Raw genomic sequence first — 11890 nt, 5'->3', positions numbered from 1 at the left:
CTGGCCTTTGAGTTGCAAACGTCACCGCTTTTCTGGTAATGTACCAGTATTTTAATACTTGGTTTAAAAACCCGAGGGAGAATGTTTCATGCGATTTCCAACTTCTAGGTGTTTAATTTAGAAATCGGATGTAGCTTATCAAACCATTAATAATTCTTGAAGAAATTCAAAGGACTTTTTCAAACTCCTTTACAGTAGTGAATTAGTCAACTCCAGTCTCGTTTTCACTCAAAGACCACGCCTCTAAGCATGCAAATGTAAAAAGGGTTATTTAGAACGCCGTCGAAACCCTTGAATACCAGAAGCGTTCTCTTCCAACAGCCTGCAAGCTACTTGAAGGCATTGATGAAACTCCGATGGGAGTGGTTGTCCATTTTAGTACCCTCAGCGGTCCAACAGGCAATTACCCACCCTCTCCTCCCTCACAAAGTACGTCGGATAACCCCGGGAGAAAAGTCCAGGAGAGAATTTCTGTCCTGTTTCTCCTCCCCTGTTGGTTCAGGCGTTATTTTTCATGCTGGCTTGATTTACCCGCTGGTTCAGTTAACGGAAAAGAACTTCTGCATGTTAGTTATCTCTACGTTAAATCTGGGCACGTGTTTGTTGTTGTTGTTGTTTTTGTTTTTTGTTTTAATTTTGATTTGATGCCATCCGCGATCGTAGCTCCTGAACGAGGAGTACACAGGTCCGGGCCGGTGTATCTGGCAAAGGAGAACAAAATGGAATACAGTAATCGTGCATTTTATTTGAGAAGTAAAATAACGCTTTGTGGTGTTTTCGCTTGGCTTGGTTTTTTTGGTTGGAAAATCAACTCGTGCTTGGTTAGTTTTCATCTGCTTTCACATTTTTCCATTCATAAAACCAAAAGAAATAACATTTGTTCTTCAAAACGTATTGCAAATAAACCTCAGAATTCTCAGAGGTTCTGCCATGAAATAAATGTCTGCTTTTAGCATCTGTACTAAAAAAGTTCTTGACGAAAGTGGCAAGATTTCTTTACAGTTTCATCCATTAGCACTGAGGTGCATGAATAATTGTTAATGTGTGGGACTGCGCGGAAATCCTTCCTGAAATTTACCACCGCCACTTTCAGATAAGTGTCCTGGCTTCGTTTTCGATTTGGTGTTTAACTGCATCTTTTAAAAAATGAAGACCCGTTCAAAGAAGTCGCTCGTGCCTTGATTACACTGTGGGTTTTAATGACGACTTTCATTTGTCGGGTCCTGAAAGCGAGTACGGTGTGCCGTGGAATTTGTTTCAGTAAACTTTGAAGTGAAACTGTTCCTTCGTCCGTTAAACCTGCTTTTCATAGACTCCCAAAACATATAATTTCAGAATTTTTTTCACAACTCATGCTTGGTCTTTCATCAGTGGTTCTCAACACCTCGAAACCGATTAAGAGCACTCGGCCTGCGGCTTCGTGCTCTCATCCGGTTCTGAGTGTTTAATCTGGAGCCGGGGATCGATACAAAACTCGCACTCGTCGTTGACATATTTCTCCAAGTCCTATTTCACGGATTTTTAAACATTTACTAACCCATCCGATATGGTGTGATGGGTATAACTGACGGAAAAGTTTTGCAAGCTGCTCATGTGAGTTGTGATTTGTGGTCAACTACCGGGCAATGAAATCAGTTTTAACGTGAAATTAACCTTAGTATCATGCCTTCCTGAGGGGAGGGAGGGCAGGAACCCCCCCCCCCCCCCCGCCACAAACACACTACTGAGAAGCCTGATGCTCAGGTTAACGTGAAATTCATTACTGAACAATCAGCGTGTTTTCAAAGAAGCACTTCTACAAGAGTTTAATTCAGCCAGCTGTTTTGATTAAACCGGTTGGCTCCAGTGGAACACTTCTTGACAGCTAACATTACTAGGTTTGAGATAAAGTCAATAAATTCTTCAGTGGGGTATTTAAATCAGTTCTTTAATTGATCCATTCACTGTGGATGTTCAACTCATTTCATTATGTTCCACGTTACACGGTTAGAATCAGATCAGTCAACAATGTCCGGGTTACATCATTTGTGGTAGGAACTTGAGTGAGAATATGCATTTTTAATGTGGAGAGGAAGGCAGGAAGATAGAAGGGAGATAGGCTCTCTCATTTCCTTCAACCACCCCCCAAAACCCCCCACCTTCCCTGCCTCCCCCCCCACAAAAAACAAAAAAAAACAAAAAACAAAACATGAAAGAACCCGAACCATTTTTGGGGTGGAGGGAGGTGGAGTGAGATCCCCTCTTTATCCAGTATCCCTGAAGTTATTCCAAAGGATAACATTAAATTTACTAGTGTCAATTTTTTTTTCATTTTCCCGCATATGACAATAAGTCATTCTTCTAAGGTCGCGTTTGATAGACCGAATTCCGGAATAAGAATAAGCGGGAAGATAAGCTGGATAAGCTGGCTGTTAAATTTCTTTCTGGGTAAACTGAGGAAGGCGTATCCGCAAACTTTCGCTGACGGAAGAAATTTTAAGAGCTAGCCACTTTGCGTTCCAGTTACCTCCAAACCTCTTATGAGGGATTTCTTGTTATCACTGTAGGTATTCCTATTCCAGAATAGGGTCAAGCGAACGTCCCGGTTAAGTTAGTTTTTACCAGTACCTGAATTAATTAACTCCTGTCAGCAATCGTAAGTAGAGATTTGAATGCTGAAGTTTTTTTAGTTAATTCTTTGTTTAACGTTGAAAATCAGTATGGTAACACTAAATCAGTTTATTGTTGTTGTTGTTATGTCGTGTTGACTTTTTTTTTTTCATTTATCCAACAACGTACAGAGAAAATAGGGAACTTAAACACGACAACAAAAGTTACACAAACCTTTTTTACATGGGCGACGTCTGGTGCATGACCACAGAAAAAAAATGTCCTTTTAACTTAACGATGACTTATTCATGAGAAAACCTGACGACAAAGCAAGATACGGACTGCACCTGCGCACTGGCGTTTGTTGTTGTGCAAGTCATCGTAGCGTTCTTAAGTTTCCTAAGCAACGACGACAGCAACGGCAACGAAAACGTCACTGAAAATTTATCTTTATTTCATTTGTGCTACTTCGCGATTATTTCAACTCGCTCGACTTTAACAAAAATGGCGAACTATTCAGGGACCAAATTGGTAGGAGTGGCGTACAAGTTAAGAAAGAAAATGAAAACTTCACCGTCGTGCGTTCACGTTATCCACAAAACCTTAAATGTGGTCCTTTCACGTTGTTGATTTGCAGATGACGGCAAAGAAATGTACCAAAGTGCAAAACGCACGTGCAGAGCGATTGTTTTTGCTCATCACACCTACTGTTTTGCGGCGTTGCCGTTGCCGTCGTCGTTGCTTAACCTCCCCACGCTCTGACGACCTTACGCATTGGATGATGTGCAAATGATTAATAATATTGTAACATAAACCAGGATTTGATACGAGTTCCTGGGGTAACCGTACTAACCACAATCGACAACAATGCTGACAGCTTGGATTTTGGAAGACTAACAGTAGCTCGGAAATTCCCAGGTATAGGCCAATTTGTTGCCTAGTATTTTTTTTATGCAGTGAAAGAATCGAAACAGAGCAATGATTCCTCGTGCATGTTCTTGAGAAGAGAACTGTTTTATTACAATCAAGTAGTGTTAGTGTTTGCCGAACTATGCCTGTCGCTATCATAAACACTTGGGGTTGTAGGCTATTTTCAATCACTTTGCTTGGTGTCGTATGCCAGGCACTGAATAGGGAAACTATTATTTTTGAATCAAAAGCAATTTCAATTTGGGGCTTGTTTTCAACACATTGCTTAACAAATACGACTCCTGGGTCCAATTGAATAAAGCGTTTATACTTAAAACCAACAACATGGGCCCTTGTTACTACGCGCTCAGGGAGAAAACAAATCCAATGAACAGTGTTGGAAGTCTTAAACGACGATTATGGAACTCGTTTCTGAACTCTTCGTTGAGTTTTGTGTGTGTGTGCGCATGTCATATTAATCGTCCAGCTTGTAAACTACAACTTGAAGGTTTTATTGAACTGACCCTGCTTAATCTTGCTCAAGGACATCTTCTGTAGTCTTGATGTTTAGCCGAACACGGGTCTTTTCCATGTACGCGTTGAAGAGGTTCATTGGGACAGTGGGCGTGTAATTATCATAACTTAACAAATAAACTATTTGGTCGCCATATTCATTTATAGTCCTCTCAACGTTCCTTAATTAAATGTTGAAAGAGAAGCTGGGATCTTCAGGTTTTTCAACGGAAATTTTGTAAGTGCCCGTCACAGAACCTTCATTTAAAGTTAGGATGACCGTTTCACCATCAACTCCACATGGTTCCAGAAAATACTTGTCACTTATGATCACTAAATTATTGCCACCCTTCATGTCAACTGCGAAGTCTCCGGAATTTTGATCACTGGCAGTATTCCATTCCAATAGAAACAGCTCGTTTGAACTGCTGAACTGGGGATTTGTCGCAAACGGGGGAAAACTAAATTTTATTATTTTGGAATCTCTTCCCAAAGGAGAAATGTGCGCGTAATCAATCGGTCGAGGATTAGCATCATTGATGAACAAGTTGCCTGTAATCAATCGGTCGAGGATTAGCATCATTGATGAACAAGTTGCCTGTAGTTTCTGTATCCAACTCTAATTCTATCACCCTATGCCTTTGACCTTGCGAACTAAAAACTATCAGCTTTTTGTACCATAAAACCATGTACCTGACCTTCCCGGCGTCAGAAGTTTTAAAGTTCATGAGCAGCTTTGAGCAGGAAAAAAATTTCACCCAGGGGTTCTCTTAATATTGTACGCGAGGTGTCATCATATGCCTGGAAATGTAACATGAAACAGCCACGGTGTATTATAGTCACGCAGTTTCATCTTGCGCTTTCGAGACAAACTCGTGCCTTGCGACACGCAGTGTTTTCCGGAGTGGTATTGTATGATTTTCCACGGTCAACTGCCGATTTTGCCATTGGTTTGCCTTCGTTTTCATAACATTTCCCAGCCCAGACTGTCACGAAGGAATGGAATTTTTTGTATTTATCGGAGAGTAATTGCGGCGGGCAGCAATTTAATTTATTAAATAACAGCAGACCGCTTCCTCTGCTCGGGGATTGACCTTTACACATGCATATTCGACTTGGTAAGTTGTATCTACCATAAGGCCGAGGAAAATAGTTCTTGGGTTATTCGCTTTTATTTTCTTCACCTGGGAATGCGATGCTCAGATAAATCGACGCCAGCTTCGATAAAATAATGTACTTCTGAAATTGAGTTGTATTAGTGAGAATTTACACAGCTTTGTCTGTCTTTGAATTTGGCTAACAAATTTCCTCTCAGCATTTAACGCAAGTATCATAGGATTGAAATGTCGAAAAGCAACGTATACGTTTAGGAATTAGAACGATATTTTGGAAGGATGTACCTCTTCAGACCATTGCCGAGAGTCGAAGTCTTGTTGAATCTTTGTTATTTTGGCGGGAAACTGATCGAGGTTGGGAAACTCGCGCGTATTCGACATGGATTCACGATCATATAAAAGCAAGGCAAGGCAAGGCATTGGTGAGTAGTGAAATTTGTAAATAGGCTATATCAATTTTAAGATTCTGTTTTTTGAACTTATTGTATTGCATAGCTTGGCTCTTAGTCATTTATTAACTGCACTGTTTTTATCTACCGCGCGCCACATTAATTCAACCACCACCGCGCGATATTAATTCTGTTCTGCTTTACTTGGGTAGTCAGTTTTTATTGAACTGTTGTTATCTGTCGAGCAGGCTGCTTTACTTGGGTAGTCAGTTCTTCCCAGAGCTGTTGTTATCTGTCGAGCAAACTGCTTTACTTGGGTAGTCAGTGTAACGACAGGCGGAAAGACACAGAGTCCGCAAAACACAACTTATTTATTCCGGTTGAACAGCGACAACAAAACTTCAAGATGGCTTCCTACAAGCTCGGTCACGTGACACGCAAGGCGGGAACTAGACTTGTACTTCATGTAACCATACTCGTTACATCTCCCTTCCTAAGTCTAATAGTTTAGTTTATGCATACAGAACGTTAATGATAATAAAAAAGCAATAACATAATGTTCAAATCTGCCTTAGAAAGTCTCCTATATTAAAACGCCCCTGCAAAAGTACATAATAAAGCCAAATTGAAAAAAGGGGCAACAAGGCAGAGTCAGTGTCTTATTTCAGCACTCATAATCTTTTAACCACACTGGGGGGCGGCGGTCCCGCACTGGACGACCTTCAGTATGAGGCCCAGAAACCACTGGTGATGATGGTATCATTGCCTGTGGCGGCTCAGCAGGACTTGACTCTACCAGTTCCATTGGATCGGTCATGTCGAGGTTTGTCTCCACTGACTCCGGTAACTCCTCGGGTGTTGCTCTGAGCCATTTGCGGTTCCGACGATAATGCTTTCCGTTCACTTCAACCAAGTAGGAACGGGTCCCCTCCTCTCCAATGACGCGCCCCAGTGACCATTCCTTCTCGCGTGGCAATCGCATTCTAATGGCATCACCGTCACGCAATTTTGGCAGTTCATGTGAGTGACGATCATAGTAGTATTTCTGCTTCTGCTTTCTAATCTTGATCTTTTCGGGGACATCAGTTATCACCTGTGGAGTTAACAATTGCTTGGCTACTGGGAGACGGGTGCGTGTTCGCCTACCATATAGTAGCTGAACAGGAGAAGCATTCATACCCTCAGTTGGTGTGTTGCGCCACTCAAGTAACGCCAGCAGAGGATCACGCTTATCAGCTCGGGCTTTGGTCAGCAATGACTTGCAAGTCTTAACTGCATTTTCCACACGACCATTACTTTGTGCGTGATAAGGGCTTGATGTGACGTGGTGAAAATCCCATTCCTTACTGAAGGTCTGGAAATCTTCACTGTTGAAGGGGGGCCCATTGTCACTGATGAGAGTCACAGGAATACCATGCCTGGAAAACCACGCCTTTAGAATGGTGATAACACGGTTGCTGGTGGTGCTACTCATATCTTGCACTTCAAAATAGCCAGAGTAGTAATCAACGGCTATCAAAAATGATTGCCCGTCCAGCACGAAAAGATCAACACCAACTTTCTGCCATGGCAAATTAGGCACATCATGAGGCTTTAAAGGCTCTTTACATTGTTCGGGCTGATAACGGTTACAGATTCCACACCTTGACAAGTGATCTTTGAGCTGGGCTGTGATTCCAGGCCAGTAAACAATGTCGCGGGCACGACGCAATGTTCCTTCTATTCCAATATGTGATTCATGCAGGCTCTTTACAACACCAGAACGCTCTTTAAATGGTATCACAAGGCGATGACCCTTGTATACCAATCCATCTTCAATGGTCAGCTCATCACGGCTGTTCCAATACAGCTCAATTACTTGCCTCCGACGCCGGTCATATTTGTGAGCTTCTGACAGGGTCTCTGGCCAACCCTCATGAATAACATCAGACAGGGTCTGTAATTCTTCATCCTGAGCAGTCTCCTTGCGCAGCTCTTCCAGGCGAGTGGGGGAGACACTTAGATCTTCACCATTTTTAATCTGCTCTAACTCAAAAGCGAACAGTCGTTCTCTGACAGAACGGACGTCACTGTCCTGGGTCTGACTCACTGGTTCCTTTTCCAAGTAAGCGCGACTTAATGTGTCAGCCAAGAACATGGTCTCTCCTTTCTTGTATACCACTTGGATGTCATAGTTCTGTAAGCGGAGACGCATTCGTTGGAGGCGTTTTGGCGAACTGTGGATTGGCTTCTTGAATATGGTTTCCAACGGCTTGTGGTCTGACTGCACAATTACATTGCTCCTTCCAAAAATGTACTGATCAAATTTCTCACAAGCATAAACTATGGCGAGTAGCTCTTTTTCAATCTGCGCATAGTTTTGTTCCGTTTGAGTCATCACACGAGAGCTGTAAGCCACTGGGCGCTCCTCCTGTAGCAGAGCTGCACCAAGTCCACTTTGGGAAGCATCGCATTGAATGACCACTGGCTTATTCACGTCATAGTAGGCAAGTACAGGTGCAGATACAATCATTTCCTTGACATGGGCCACAGCATCAGTATGACTTTGCAGCCAACACCACTCAGCATCCTTTTCAGTGAGTTTTCTCAAGACTTCTGTTTCTTTGGATAGACGTGGGAGGAACTTTGCCAAGTAGTTCACCATGCCCAGGAACCTACGTAAGGACTGGACATCAGTCGGGTCTGGCATCCCCACAATTGCCTCAACCTTGTGTGGATCTGGTTTCAGTCCCTCACGGGTTAGAACGTGTCCGATGAAGGGAACTTCTTGCTGTCTCAGTCGGGCTTTCTTCTTGTTCAACTTCAGGTTTCTCTCACGGCAACGGTCTAGGAAGGCACGCACATTCCGGTCATGGTCTGTCTGCCACTCAGCAGGTGTGTTGCCAAATCCAACGATCACAAAATCATCTGCAATTACTTCTACTCCTTTAAGCCCCTCAATGTGCTCTCGCATTTTGCGCTGCCAAACTTCCGGTGCACTATTGATGCCGAATGGCATTCGCTTCCAACGGTAGCGCCCGAACGGGGTGTTAAACGTTGTTAAACTACTAGACTCATCGTCAAGTTCCACTTGCCAGAAACCATTACTGGCATCAAAAACACTGAACAATTTTGCCCCATTCAGCCTAGTTGCAATCTCTTCAATTGTCGGCATCGGGAAGTGTTCACGCTTTATGGCAAGATTCAGATCCCTGGGATCCAAACAGATGCGTAACTTGGTTTCCCCCTCAGCTTCGGTGGATGGCTTGGTCACCACTAGCATACTGGATACCCAGTCAGTAGGATGGTCGACTTGTTCGATTATGTTAGCAGCTACCATTTCTTCGAGTTTCCGCTGAACTCGCTCAGTCATCGCAACAGGTAAACGCCGCGGAGGATGCACTACAGGTCTGATGGACTCGTCTGTTACAATGTGGTACTGTCCGTCCAACTTTCCAAGGCCTTCAAATACATCGTCATACTCTTCCAGCAGTGGCTCTGTGTCGGACTTCAGTACATTGACGCGTGGATCTCGGTCACTGTCTAGGATCTTTATCAAGTTCATTTCCAGCATTGTCTGCTTAGACAGTATGGGCTCATACCCATGGCCCCTGACTACATTGACTTCAATTTTGTGTGCGTTTCCTTTGCGGGAGACATACACTGTGGCTTTGCCCTCGATGGGTTGCTCATCTCCATTAGCTAAAACCAGGATTGACTTGCCGCGTGCATTGAGGAAATTCAAGTGCAGATCGCCAGTCACCTTCTTGTACACATCCAAGGGCAAAAGATTGCATTCAGCCCCCGTGTCCATCAAGAAGCTTACATCGTGACCTGAAAGGGGGTTAGACTCTTTTGATACAGTGAGGGTAACCATCTCACGACCTCCGTTTCCAACACCTGCGGCACTTAAATAAAATCGCTCTTGGACAGATGACACCTTGCTTTTTGCTGGGCACTTGACAACAAAATGATTCCTTTTTTTACAATATGCACAAATCTGGCCAAAGGCAGGGCAGCTACGTCTTTCGTGGTTCCTACCACAGAATCTGCAGTCCTTGATCCAGCCACTGCTGACAGATGGGACATTTTCTGACTGCTCTTTCTCTTTCTCTTTCACAGCACTCAATCCAGACTCAGCAGACATAACTTTCATTTGGACAGCCGTACTCTCGGCGGCACGAGCGATATCTATAGCTTTCTCAAGAGTCAATTTCTTCTCTTTGAGCAAATTTTCACGTACCTTGGCAGTTTTGGTACCTGTCACCAGTCGATCCCGGAGAAGCTGATCGGGTGTGATTGACTCGAAATCACAATTTGCTGCAATTTGGCGAAGCTCCGTCAAATATTGATCAACAGTTTCAGATTCCCGCTGATCCCGCGTAAAGAAAAGAAAACGTTCGTAAATAGTGTTTTCCCTGGGAATGCAATACTCTTCGAACTTGCTTACAACCGCAGCGATTTTCTTCGCGTCGTCTGGCGAGGCCCACGTGAAAGTACGAAACACCTTGTTCGCTTCTTTTCCAATTACGGCCAAAAGTGTTGCTACTTGGCGTGCTTCTTCCTCTTTATCTAGCTTCGTAGCCAGCCTGTAATTATTCCAAGCAGAAACCCAAGTTCGCCAATTGGACGCTGTCGAACCTTCGTTTAGCTCGAGTATGTCAGGAGGAGGTTTTTGGAAATTCGCCATGGTTATCAAACTTGAAGCCGGACTTTCGCTATTTTGAACACTGGTTTCAGGCATAAATTCGGTAGCTTCTGCCACAAATCATTCCTTTTCGTGACGTGTGGATCCGGGAAACTTCTGACACCATGTAACGACAGGCGGAAAGACACAGAGTCCGCAAAACACAACTTATTTATTCCGGTTGAACAGCGACAACAAAACTTCAAGATGGCTTCCTACAAGCTCGGTCACGTGACACGCAAGGCGGGAACTAGACTTGTACTTCATGTAACCATACTCGTTACAGTCAGTTCTTTATTAAGCTGTTGTTATCTGTCGAGCAGAACATTAACCGGCTAACCTCGCGCTATGAACACTAACTTGGGTTCTGCTTTAGCTTATCGAGCAGAATTCTCTGCTTCCACTAATTAATAACGCAATAACCAATTCTGCTCTACTTGGGTAGTCAGCTTTCTTTTCAGTGAGCTGTTGTTATCTGTCGGGCAGGATATTAATTAATCTAGCTTACTGTAATATTCTGCTTTGTAATATTTTGCTTCTGCGTTGCGCATAGCTGCTCTGTCGAGCACAAATGTAGTATACAGTAACACTGCTTTGTAGTTCCAATTGTTTATAACTCTAAATGAGAGGAATACCAACCTCGCACTCCAGTTTATAAACTATTCCTTTTTTCTTCCATTTTAGGGAGGACCGAATGCAACGCGCGGAGACGATCACTTGCTTTGTATCATCAATGTACAATTGTATCACTTTTCTTTCTTTCTTTTTTTTGTGGAAAATATACTCCGAATTTTGTTTAATGTGATTACAACGTTCATAAAGACACAGTCTAGCGCGGCTTGTGCTACAATAAATATTGTTACATTTTGTACAGTAAATAAATGTCCCCAACTCTGTGCCGCGATTCTACTGCTTTTGGCAGGAATTGTTTGGGTTTGTTCTTTGATTCGATGTTCTTTTAAAATGCTAAATCGCCCAGTTGCCTATTTTGAGTGGTTCATATTATATTAAGTCTGTGCCCTGGAGTTACTATTCGAGCAAAAAAACCATGTCTTACCGTTCGCGTGGATAAAACGAAAGCATTCCTCGCGCGTTCGATCTGCACAAACCACGATGTCTGGGATTCTGTTTCTTTCTGCGTGACTGCCGGAACTCCGAACGTGTGAAAAAAGACCATTCCGACCATGAATTATAACACGCAGAGGTGCAAAATGGTTTCTCTTGTTGCAGTTAATGATAAGCCATTGGTGATTTCAACTCACCGTAAGCTCATTAGCATACATTTTTTTCTTCACCTAAGCTCATCATGATTCTGGGGGCTTGCTTGCTTTTGTCAACGATCTGAAACCTCGAAGGCCACGGATTACCGAGATCTAAATCATCAAAATTAAATTCATACACATTACTTCCGGACGTTTGCACAACTTTCAAATCATCCTGATAAATGATCACGAGATCATCATAAGGGGAGCCATTGAATAGCATGACAGGTTTCACTGTACCGAGGGTATGCGTGTTTCTGTTTCCTCCGTGATAATATTTCACAATGCCTGTTTTAGAATCAAAGAAGACCCCTTTAATGTCTTCTCTGTCCTTGGAAATTCCTTGAAATGAAAGTATGTCATACCCACCTCCCAAGTCAGCGGTAAATAGATTCTCGTAATCACTATGGAATTCCCCTATCATACCATTAATATTCAAACAATCAC

The sequence above is a fragment of the Pavona decussata genome, unplaced genomic scaffold (assembly GCF_977016875.1).
Source record: "Pavona decussata unplaced genomic scaffold, jaPavDecu1.1 SCAFFOLD_67, whole genome shotgun sequence".
NCBI lineage: Eukaryota > Metazoa > Cnidaria > Anthozoa > Scleractinia > Agariciidae > Pavona > Pavona decussata.
The sequence above is the reverse complement of the archived record's forward strand: the minus strand, read 5'-3'. Positions refer to the sequence as shown.